Source organism: Sciurus carolinensis, unplaced genomic scaffold, assembly GCF_902686445.1.
Source record: "Sciurus carolinensis unplaced genomic scaffold, mSciCar1.2, whole genome shotgun sequence".
In the NCBI taxonomy this organism is placed as follows: Eukaryota; Metazoa; Chordata; class Mammalia; order Rodentia; family Sciuridae; genus Sciurus; species Sciurus carolinensis.
This window is the reverse complement of record NW_025920280.1, coordinates 292,480-305,414: the sequence shown is the minus strand read 5'-3', so window position 1 is coordinate 305,414 and position 12,935 is coordinate 292,480. Positions and strand designations below refer to the sequence as shown.

Genomic DNA, 12,935 nt, shown 5'->3' with positions numbered 1-12,935 from the left:
ATCAGATACCAGGTGTATCCTGTTATGTTTCTCTGTAGCAACATCAATGTTTCCAACTTACTACAGTAACAATGCAGCAAAACATATTTTTCAACTCCATATTTTCATAACACTTCTAAGAGGCTATTTAAACAGGGTGTACAACAGAATTCTATCTCAGAAACTAAGGCATCAAGGAGAAAAACTGGATCTTTCTGGGAGTTTTTTGTGGGGGCACAGAGAATATCAGTGTACGATAGAAGGGAGGCAGAGGTAGGCAAAGCATTGTACACTCAAGGTCAACACATTCATGTTCAAAGTAAGTCTGGGTGAAGCGAGAGGGAAAAACAAAACAAAACAAAAACCAATTAAATCAAAGGAAAAAAAGGGTTTTATACAACACACTATCAAAAAGTGAAAGGAACACAGTAAATGCACAAACTGGTGGCAGGTAAGTCCATACCTATTGTGATAGGTTCTAGCATCAATCAGGTTTCTTCTCATCTGTTATCTCAAGGTTATTTAGAGATGTGGTGACTTAACAAGAGTTTCTCACAGAAGGATAGGCAAGCAGGCTTCAATCATTGGTTTCTGGATCTATCTATGTCATGCAGGCATCCAACTCGGCATCCAGGTGTCTTTTAGTTTTTGACATGTATGCATCCAACTGGTTGTTCAGCTGCTCCTTGTTCAATACAGGGCCGGTCCATGGCCTTGGCCTCAGCCTAGGTCTCCAAATTCTCCTCTTCCCCAACCTATCATGCCCCAACCTCTACCACTGATTCCACCACAACCCATAGCTCCATGCCCTAGGCCACCTCTCCCAGGACCTCTATGACCTCCATGACCTTGAACACCACCTCTTCTTAAGCCCATTTGGGGAGCTACCTCTTGTCCACCTCAGAGCAGGTTTTGACCTCGGAGCCACATCCCGCCCCTAAGTAGGGTTCTGGGGGCTCATCCCCCATGGAGTCCTCCTCTGGATAAGCCTCTCTGGATTACCGGCAGACCTCATCCTCCAATTGCTCCCCTGGCCAGGGCCCCTATATGTCGGCCTAACTGTGCCTGGAGGTTACTCTTACCCAGGTGCTACTGTAAGCTCTTCTGCTTAAGTTTTAATGCTGCCTGGACAGAGGGCCTATTCTCCACCTGCTGGGCCAGTCTTCTGTTTCTGGCACTGGCTAGATGCTGTTGTTGCTGCATCAAAGCTCAAATATTCACTGGCATCAGCTGTTTGTTCTTCAGCATATTAGTAAAGAAATGGTTTTTGTGCATTGAACCCAAGGGTCATTTAAGTAATGTGTTGTTAGGAAGGAGCTGAAGTTTCTGTTGGCTGCCTCACCACTCATTTAGAGACATCTTGGTGGTGCTTTTTAGCACAACTTTCAGCACTGATTGTGCAGCCATCTTCAAATCCCAAGAATCAAAAGAAATGGATGACAGGGCTCCTCCCAGGGCTGCCACCATGGCTGCCATAGGTGGGCTGGGGACTGGATGAACCTGAGTTGACAGAGGGGCTCAGGTTCAGTAGGTGGGCAGTTGGTTAAAAGAGTGAGATGTAGATTGTGAGGCTTGTTCGTTTAGGTTGACTACCTAACCAGCCAATTCGCCTGGTCGTCCGACCTGCCCTTTTCTGTCTTTCATCTGTGCCACCACAGCTGTCACCGCCAACTCCTGCTCGGTGTCCCCATCTTTATTCTTTTTTGAGAATCCTCCCCATTCTGCCAGCACACCTACTTAATACCTGGTGGGCACAGGTGTGTTTGATATTCTGGGAAGAATTTAGCATCTGCACTTCAGCCCACACTATCTCCAAGCAGAAACCCTGGGAAGAGGCCCCTTTGTTTCAATCAGGCTTCTGAGAGGTCATTTTCAAATAGAAGTAAAAAATGACTTCTTATGACCAGAGTGAATTTGCTTTCCTCTCTTCAAAGGCATCATCCCTGTTTATTTTTCAGATTCAAACTGAAATTTTACCTCATTTTCCCTGTACTTTAATCAATAGCTTCTGACACCTGTTCAAGCAGCTCAAGTATCTAGCAAGAACAATAAAGTATTGCCATGTTAATGTTAGAAAAATAAGATAAATTGCAACACCGAGTTCTTCTATAGACAAAGTTTAAAAGAAAAACTAGAGGAAAAATGTATCAGTTAACTTGATACTTTCTTATGTCATGGGAAAATACCACCATAATTCCTAATGTTTAAAGAAATCACAACAGAGATCATTTCCTGGCATTTTGGAGTTTCTATGAAATGATATAGGCACATAGTTTTTAACTAGATAGTGGATATCATTATGGGGAAATATGGATTGCAGTTAAATGGTTTGCAGAGGATTTGGGTGGATGGTGACCTATGATAGTGTCCCTTGCTCCATGATGTGTACACAACAGTCTTTAGCATTCCTTACACTCTGAACAGAGCCCAGGGAATGAGAACCCCTCATCTGGACCTCTGGTCTTGGGCAGCTTCATGCCCCTGCCCTGAAGATGGAGAATGTGAAATTCTGTAGCCAGGTCTACCTTCTCAGTACCCAGACCAAGGAGACTGAAAGCATTTGGAGAGGGCTTCAGGGCCTATGGGTTAAAAGCGTTCACACTCTCTTGCCAAGTTGGGATGCATGCCCCAGTACCCCATGTCATTTAGTGCTTCACAAGAACACAACAGTGAGCTTTTATGTAAAAGCATTTGTTTTTATTTTTACTAATTGAATGCTAATTTATTTTTTTTTTCTTTTTTTTTTTTTTTTTTTCTTTTTATTGTAAACAAATGGGATACATGTTGTTTCTCTGTCTGTACATGGCGTAAAGGCATACCATTTGTGTAATCATAAATTTACATAGGGTAATGTTGTTTGATTCATTCTGCCATTTTTTCCCTTCCCCCCCTCCCCTCCCACCCTTCCCCTCCATCTATACAGTCCTTCCTTCCTCCATTCCTGCCCCCCTCCCTAAACCCAACTCCAACCCCAACACTAACCCTTCCCACCCCCATTATGTGTCATCATCCACTTATTAGCGATATCATTCTTCCTTTGGTTTTTTGAGATTGGCTTATCTCACTTAGCATGATATTCTCCAGTTTCATCCATTTGCCTGCAAATGCCATCATTTTATCATTCTTTATGGCTGAGTAATATTCCATTGTATATATATACCACATTTTCTTTATCCATTCATCAATTGAAGGACATCTAGGTTGGTTCCACAATCTGGCTATTGTGAACTGAGCAGCTATGAACATTGATGTGGCTGTATCTCTGTAATATGCTGATTTTAAGTCCTTTGGGTATAGGCCAAGGAGTGGGATAGCTGGGTCAAATGGTGTTTCCATTCCAAGTTTTCTAAGGAATCTCCACACTGCTTTCCAGAGTGGCTGCACTAATTTGCAGCCCCACCAGCAATGTAAGAGTGTACCTTTCTCCCCACATCCTCGCCAACACCTGTTGTTGCTTGTATTCTTGATAATTGCCATTCTAATTGGGGTGAGATGGAATCTTAGGGTGGTTTTGATTTGCATTTCTCTTATTACTAGAGATGTTGAACATTTTTCCATATGTTTGTTGATTGCTTGTACATCTTCTTCTGTGAAGTGTCTATTCATTTCCTTAGCCCATTTGTCAATTGGATTATTTACATTCTTGGTGTAGAGTTTTTTGAGTTCTTTATAGATTCTGGAGATTAGCGCTCTATCTGAAGTATGATTGGCAAAGATTTTCTCCCACTCTGTAGGCTCTTTCTTTGCATTGCTGATAGTTTCCTTTGCTGAGAGAAAGCTTTTTAGTTTGAATCTATCCCAGTTATTAATTCTTGCTTTTATTTCTTGTGCTATGGAAGAAGAACTCATTCCAATACTTCTCAAAGTATTCCAGAAAATAGAAGAGGAGGGAACTCTCCCAAACTCATTCTATGAAGCCAATATTACCCTGATTCCTAAACCAGACAGAGACACATCGAGGAAAGAAAATTTCAGACCAATATCCTTAATGAACATCGACGAAAAAATTCTCAACAAAATTTTAGCAAATCGCATACAAAAACATATTAAAAAGATAGTGCACCATGATCAAGTGGGTTTCATCCCAGGGATGCAAGGTTGGTTCAACATCAGGAAATCAATAAATGTCATTCACCATATCAATAGACTTAAAGTCAAGAATCACATGATTATTTCGATAGATGCAGAAAAAGCATTTGATAAAATACAGCACCCCTTCATGCTCAAAACACTAGAAAAAATAGGGATAGTGGGAACATTCCTTAACATTGTAAAGGCCATCTATGCTAAACCCATGGCTAATATCATTCTTAATGGTGAAAAACTGAAAGCATTCCCTCTAAAAACTGGAACAAGGCAGGGATGCCCTCTTTCACCACTTCTATTCAATATCGTCCTTGAAACTCTAGCCAGAGCAATTAGACAGACCAAAGAAATTAAAGGGATACGAATAGGAAAAGAAGAACTCAAACTATCCCTATTTGCTGATGATATGATTGTATACTTAGAGGAACCAGGAAATTCCACCAGAAAACTTTTAGATCTCATAAGTGAATTCAGTAAAGTAGCGGGATATAAGATCAATGCACATAAATCGAAGGCATTTTTATATATAAGCGATGAATCTTCAGAAAGAGAAATTAGGAAAACTACCCCATTCACAATAGCTTCGAAAAAAATAAAGTATTTGGGAATCAATCTCACAAAAGAGGTGAAAGACCTCTACAATGAGAACTACAGAACACTAAAGAAAGAAATTCAAGAAAACCTTAGAAGATGGAAAGATCTCCCATGTTCTTGGATAGGAAGAATTAATATTGTCAAAATGGCCATACTACCAAAAGTGCTATACAGATTCAATGCAATTCCAATTAAAATCCCAATGGTGTACCTTACAGAAATAGAGCAAGCAATTATGAAATTCATCTGGAAGAATAAAAAACCCAGAATAGCTAAAGCAATCCTTGGCAGAAAGAGTGAAGCAGGGGGTATCGCAATACCAGATCTTCAACTCTACTACAAAGCAATAGTAACAAAAACGGCATGGTATTGGTACCAAAATAGAAAGGTGGATCAATGGTACAGAATAGAGGACACGGACACAAACCCAAATAAATACAATTTTCTCATACTAGACAAAGGGGCCAAAAATATGCAATGGAGAAAAGATAGCCTCTTCAACAAATGGTGCTGGGAGAATTGGAAATCCATATGCAACAGAATGAAACTAAACCCATATCTCTCACCATGCACAAAACTAAACTCAAAATGGATTAAGGATCTTGGAATCAGACCAGAGACCTTGCATCTTATAGAAGAAAAAGTAGGTCCAGAGCTTCAACATGTCGGCTTAGGACCAGACTTCCTCAACAGGACTCCCATAGCACAAGAAATGAATGCTAATTTAAATATTTTCATACCTTCTGCATGTCAAATGTAGTGTATCCTTAGACAGCATTGGGCAGGATGACTCCCAGATCATAGTCTTTGTTTTGAGAGAATAGGGTCTGAACCCATGAATTATGTTCCTGAGTCCATGTCATCAAAATCTTCCAAAATTAGTGTATCTAGAATATTGTTTTCATTTTACCTGTAAATGCGAAATGGAATTTTGATGGGGAAAATCAAATTGAGGGAGGTTAAGAAGACTATCAGAATTGGAGTGAGGAGCATAGGACTTGGATTGGGCAAGCTGTGGTTTTAGACTTTTCTCTACTGTCTCATCCAGTCACAGCAGCTACTCTTTAAGAGCCAACGTTTTGCCTGTACAAACTAACCCCCACGCACATACAGCTACACACTCACATACACCAGGCCATCCTGAGATCCCATCAGTTCAGAAAGTAACATCATGAGCCAAACCTAGTGAGAGCCCATGTAAATGGCAGCTGGTCTCCCTGCCCCACAGCAGAAACCAAAACCCAAATTCATCCACTACACTTGACAACAAATTATATTCTACTTATTGCTCAGGAAGTGGGCTTCTGCAGAGTGAAATGAATCACAGGTCCAAATGACCCTGGGTTTTATGCTCTGGAGCCATGCATGTACCCCCTTTCAGTCACCTGGAAGGGGTAGATGTGCGGTGTGGGTTTCAAGTTGTATTCCTCACAAGTGAAAACTGCAGAGCTTTGATGACTCCAGGACCAGTAGGAACTGAGTCATATAGGAGAATATATGGTGAAAAAGGTTCTTTGTTCAGTTTCCTGATGTTATGGCTTCAGGCCCATTAGCTTTGTTGTCATTATTTTGCTCATTAGAACAAAGGATCCAGAGGGAAACTGGCCAGTGGGGAGTAGAGCAGAGTTAACTCTCCCCAAATGTCTTCATTCCATTGACAATGTTTCTACCATTTTCCATTGCAAATGCTTTCCCTGGGTATTCTTCTGATGTACTTCCCCCTGAAATAGTTTCTTAGGTGTAATAGAGGTTTAATTATGGACTCCTTAGTTTCAGGGCCTGGAAGTTCATACAGACATTGTGTCACTGATTCGCCCATGAAATATTTCATGGTACTTACTTCCAGATCCCAACTGGCTACCTGATCTTGGCCTGGGAGTTGGCAGCAAAAGCTCAGATGAAGTGATTTTAGTAAAGATTCCTCCTTGTTCCTGATAATGCAGGAGAGTTCCTTCTCCATGGAAGTTTCATTTTTCCGAATTTACAGTGGATTGGCAGTGAAATTGAAGAGGTCCTTTATCGCGCTCCCTCTGCCCACAGAGAGAGACACGACAAACATCTGAAGCTTTGGAAGTTTATTATGTACAGTCCCTCTCCTACACTTCCCTTACTCCTAGCTTCCGCGCACTCCCAGCTTCTCTTCTCTCAGCTTCTCCCAGCTTCCGCGCACTCTCAGCTTCCAGCTCAGCTTCAGCCTCCGCCTCCGCCACTTCTTCCGCTTCTGCCTCTCCACTCTCCCACCCACCAGGCTTATATACACTTCAACCAATCAGGGGAGAGTACACGAGGTAAACGCGGACAGCTGCAAGCATAGGATAGGTACACGAGGGGGGCATGCTCTAGTCACATCGTTAACTAGCCAATCATTGAAATTCGCTGGTTGTTTACTGTATAGCTGGCCACTTTTGGCTCAGCGTCAGGCGCCATCTTGACCATGCCCAAGGCTGGGGGTCCTGGAAACCCCGACAGATCCCCCTTCTTTACTATTAAACTAAGGCTCGGGACCATGTCTGTCTTAGGCTGAGTGGTCAGCATATGTCCTTACCCGTCATCAGAGCCTGCAGAGCATGCTGCAGCTCCTGTCTTAGGTTGGTACACAGCCACCTCCTTCATTACCCGTCTTTGACTACCGGTCCAGCATCAAGAGCCATACTAATGGGGGGCTGTCGGCCTTTAGGGCGGTCATGGCCTGATGAAAGATAATTTAATCTCTCTATTGGCTAGCTCGTAGATGCATGCCAAAACGAATGAAGAGAAGGAGGGCCAAGGCAGAGGAGTACCACCATAGCTCCTAAGCCTGCCCGCTGTTTGACAAATCTATAAACAGAAGAAAAACCATATAGCCATATTAAATACAGAAACAATATACATCCCAGTAGAGTTACAATACGGGCAACACAAAACAGCTCTCAGGGAATAAACGCATCCCAGTCCCAAAAGTTCTTGCAAGGTATCCCCTTGTTCTTATAGTGAGTCCACTCTCTGATAGAGTCTCTATGGTCTGCAAGGCTGCAGCTGCATTCTTGGCCAAATGATCGTTGTTATGGTTGTGTCAATGCTGCTACTGCAAGGACTGTGATGACAATGATCACGGCTGTTGCAATGTCAAAGCCTCTTCTGCTTCTCGACAATAGCACTGGCAATTCTACATCTGCAACAGAAACTAGGACTGGTAGGAAGATAGAAATGTGCAAATTGCACGGGTGGCAAAAGAACCATTCCAGCATTGTGAGAGATAGCACACGGTAAGTGAACAGTTAAGAGGTGTTACTAGAAATGTTAGTTGGTAGGAACATAAAAGGGAGGAAATACACAAGCTGACGTGGGAGGAAAAGCAACACCACAGCTAGGGTCAGCAGAACGAGTTGCTCTACTCTGGGTCTGATTTGTAGTATGATTCCAACGGCAAAGTGCAGAAATTCCTCCTGTTAAAGCAAAGAAAGACTAGAGATATCCTTGTCACCAAAAACAGCACGACCTGAAAAATCATCAGTAGAATTGACAGGCTTTTAGAGGAATTGGTGAAAACAAGAAAAGGAAGGATAAAAAATGTGTTAGTTAGAAGTGAAAAATATGGCCAGGCTAACAATGGCCCATAGGTTCCGGGTTTGCCTTTCCGTCTGAGTTTTTGTTATTGGAGGAAGGCTCAGACTCGCCATTGCGAGGAGGAGCAGCATCACTTGCATGCTGTAAAACTCTGATTAGCCTTTCTGGAATCCAGACTGGAGTCTGTTGATCCTGTGGGAAAATACAAACAGACCCTTGGACCCAACGAAGGACTGCATCCGGTCCTTTCCAACAACCTGTCAGGATATCTTTCCATTTTGCCCATACTTGAGGAGTATTATGGGGATTATAATGTCGATCAGCTGCAGAATGGCCATCCCTATCCAGAGTTAAGAAATTTAGAATGAAAAGAACTAAATTAAGTTTATCTTTAGGAGACTTGTAGGAGGCTCCTATTCCCCCTTTTTTTTTTTTATTTATTTTTTTTACGTTTACATAGGGTAAGGATGTTTATTATATTTTTCCCCTCCCCCCCACCCCTCCCACCCCTCTTTTCCCTCTACACAGTCCTTCTTTCCTTCATTCTTACTGCTCTCCTTAGCCTAACTCTAAACCTAACCCTAAACCTAATGCTAGCCTGTCCCACCCCCCATTATATGTCCTCATCCGCTTATGAGCGAGATCATTCATCCTTTAGTTTTTTGAGATTGGCTTATCTCACTTAGCATGATATTCTCCAATTTCGACCATTTGCCTACAAATGCCATAATTTTATCATTCTTCATTGCGGAGTAATATTCCATTGTATAAATATGCCACAGTTTCTTTATCAATTCATCAACTGAAGGGCATCTAGGTTGGTTCCACAATCTGGCTATGGTGAATTGAGCAGCAATGAACATTGATGTGGCTGTATCTCTGTAGTATGCTGATTTTAAGTCCTTTGGGTATAGGCCAAGGAGTGGGATAGCTGGGTCAAATGGTGTTTCCATTCCAAGCTTTCTGAGGAATCTCCACACTGCTTTCCAGAGTGGTTGCACTAATTTGCAACCCCACCAGCAATGTATGAGTGTTCCTTTTTCACCACATCCTCGCCAACACCTATTGTTGCTTGTATTCTTGATAATCGCCATTCTAATTGGGGTGAGATAAATCTTAGGGTAGTTTTGATTTGCATTTCCCTTATTACTAGGGATGTTGAACATTTTTTCATATATCTGGTGATTACTTGTACATCTTCTTCTGTGAAGTGTCTGTTCATTTCCTTAGCCCATTTGTTGATTGGATTATTTGTATTCTTCGTGTAGAGTTTTTTGAGTTCTTTATAGATTCTGGAAATTAGCGCTCTATCTGAGGTATGGTTGGCAAAGATATTCTCCCACTCTGTAGGCTCTCTCTTCACATTTCTGATAGTTTCCTTTGCTGAGAGAAAGCTTTTTAGTTTGAATCTATCCCAGTTGTTTATTCTTGCTTTTATTTCTTGTGCTATGGGAGTCCTGTTAAGGAAATCTGAACCTGAGCCAACAAGCTGAAGATTTGGACCTACTTTTTCTTCTATAAGATGCAGGGTCTCTGGTCTGATTCCGAGGTCCTTGATCCATTTTGAGTTGAGTTTTGTGTAGGGTGAGAGATAGGGGTTTAGTTTCATTCTATTGCATATAGTTTTCCAGTTTTCCCAGCACCATTTGTTGAAGAGGCTATCTTTTCTCCATTGCATATTGTTGGAACCTTTGTCTAGTATGAGAAAATTGTATTTATTTGGGTTTGTGTCCATGTCCTCTATTCTGTACCATTGATCTACCTGTCTATTTTGGTACCAATACCATGCCGTTTTTGTTACTATTGCTTTGTAGTAGAGTTGAAGATCTGGTATTGCAATACCCCCTGCTTCGCTCTTGCTACTGAGGATTGCTTTAGCTATTCTAGGTTTTTTATTCTTCCAGATGAATTTCATAATTGCTTGCTCTATTTCTGCGAGGTACATCATTGGGATTTTAATTGGAATTGCATTGAATCTGTATAGAACTTTAGGTAGTATAGCCATTTTGATGATATTAATTCTGCCTATCCAGGAACATGGGAGATCTTTCCATCTTCTAAGGTTTTCTTGAATTTCTTTCTTTAGTGTTCTGTAGTTCTCATTGTAGAGGTCTTTCACCTCTTTTGTGAGATTGATTCCCAAGTATTTTATTTTTTTCGATGCTATTGTGAATGGGGTAGTTTTCCTAATTTCTCTTTCTGAAGATTCATCACTTATGTATAAAAATGCATTGGATTTATGAGCATTGATCTTGTAACCTGCTACTTTACTGAATTCACTTATGAGTTCTAAAAGTTTTCTGGTGGAATTTCCAGGTTCCTCTAAATATATAATCATGTCATCAGCGAACAGGGATAGTTTGAGTTCTTCTTTTCCTATTCGTATCCCTTTAATTTCTTTGGTTTGTCTGATTGCTCTGGCTAGAGTCTCAAGGACGATGTTGAATAGAAGCGGTGAAAGAGGGCATCCCTGCCTTGTTCCAGTTTTTAGGGGGAACGCTTTCAGTTTTTCACCATTTAGAATGATATTAGCCATGGGCTTAGCGTAGATGGCCTTTATAATGTTTAGGAATGTTCCCATTACCCCAATTTTTTCTAGTGTTTTGAGCATGAAGGGATGCTGTATTTTATCAAATGCTTTTTCTGCATCTATTGAAATAATCATGTGATTCTTAACTTTAAGTCTGTTGATATGGTGAATGACATTTATTGATTTCCGAATGTTGAACCAACCTTGCATCCCTGGGATAAAACCCACTTGATCGTGGTGCACTATCTTTTTAATATATATTTGTATGCGATTTGCTAAAATTTTGTTGAGAATTTTTGCATAGATGTTCATTAAGGATATTGGTCTGAAATTTTCTTTCCTTGATGTGTCTCTGTCTGGTTTAGGTATCAGGGTGATATTGGCTTCATAGAATGAGTTTGGTAGGGTTCCCTCCTCTTCTATTTCATGGAATAGTTTGAGGAGTATTGGAATGAGCTCTTCTTTAAAGGTTTTGTAGAACTCGGCTGAGAACCCATCTGGTCCTGGACTTTTCTTTGTTGGTAGGCTTTTGATGACCTCTTCTATTTCATTGCTTGAAATTGGTTTATTTAAGTTGTGTATGTCCTCCTCGTTCAGTTTAGGTAGTTCATATGTCTCTAGAAATTTGTTGATGTCTTCAAGGTTTTCTGTTTTGTTGGAGTATAGATTTTCGAAATAGCTTCTAATTATGTTTTGTATTTCACTCGTGTCTGTTGTGATGTTTCCTTGTTCATTCCGAATTTTAGTAATTTGAGTTTTCTCCCTCTTTCTCTTTGTTAGTGTGGCTAAGGGTTTATCAATTTTATTTATTTTTTCAAAGAACCAACTATTTATTTTATTAATTTTTCCGATTGTTTCTTTTGTTTCGATTTCGTTGATTTCGGCTCTGATTTTAACTATTTCCTGTCTTCTACTACTTTTGGTATTGGTCTGCTCTTCTTTTTCTAGTGCTTTGAGCTGTAGTGTTAACTCGTTTATTTGTTGATTTCTACTTCTTTTTTTGAATGCACCCCATGAAATAAATCTTCCTCTAAGTACTGCTTTCATAGTGTCCCAGAGATTTTGATATGATGTGTCTTTGTTCTCATTTACTTCTAAGAATTTTTCTATTTCCCTCCTGATGTCTTCTGTTATCCATTCATCATATAATAGTGTATTATTTAGTCTCCAGGTATTGGAGAAGTTTCTGTTTTTTATTCTGTCATTTATTTCTAATTTCAATCCATTATGATCTGATAGAGTACAAGGTAGTATCTCTATCTTCTTGTATTTACTAACAGTAGCTTTGTGGCATAAAATATGGTCTATTTTAGAGAAGGATCCATGTGCTGCTGAGAAGAAAGTGTATTCATTCTTTGTTGGATGGTATATTCTATATATGTCCGTTAAGTCTAAATTGCTGATTGTGTTGTTGAGATCTATAGTTTCTTTATTCAATTTTTGTTTGGACGATCTATCCAGTGGTGAGAGAGGTGTGTTAAAATCGCCTAGTATTATTGTGTTGTGGTCTATTTGATTTCTGGAATTGAGAAGGATTTGTTTGACGTACGTGGATGAGCCAATGTTCGGGGCATAGATATTTATGATTGTTATGTCTTGCTGATTTATGCTTCCCTTAAGCAGCATGTAATGTCCTTCTTTATCCCTTCTGACTAGTTTTGGTTTGAAGTCCACATTATCTGAGATGAGGATGGATACTCCAGCTTTTTTGCCTTGTCCGTGTGCATGGTATGTTTGTCCCCATCCTTTCACCTTTAGTCTATGGGTGTCTCTTTCTATGAGATGAGTCTCTTGCAGGCAGCATATTGTTGGATTTTTCTTTTTAATCCAATCTGCCAGTCTGTGTCTTTTGATTGATGAATTCAGGCCATTAACATTCAGGGTTATTATTGTGATATGATTTGTATTCCCAGTGAATTGACTCATATTTGTTTTTGACATGATTTGGTTTCTCCTTTATTTGGCTATTCCTTTAGGCTAGCGCCTCCTGTTGCTGATTTGCATCGTTGTTTTTCATCTCTTCCTCATGGAATATTTTGCTGAGAATGTTCTATAATGCTGGCTTTCTTTTTGTAAATTCCTTTAGCTTTTGTTTATCATGGAAGGATCTTATTTCATCGTCAAATTTGAAGGTAAGTTTTGCTGGGTATAAGATTCTTGGTTGGCATCCATTTTCTTTCAGGGCTTGGTATATGTTGTT

General features: G+C 40.3%; 1 pseudogene; it reads right to left on the bottom strand.

Moving 5' to 3' along the window:
• Positions 1 to 556: 556 nt before the first annotated feature.
• Positions 557 to 1,386, bottom strand: LOC124975453 (chromatin target of PRMT1 protein-like; annotated as a pseudogene).
• Between the last annotated feature and the right edge of the window lie 11,549 nt (positions 1,387 to 12,935).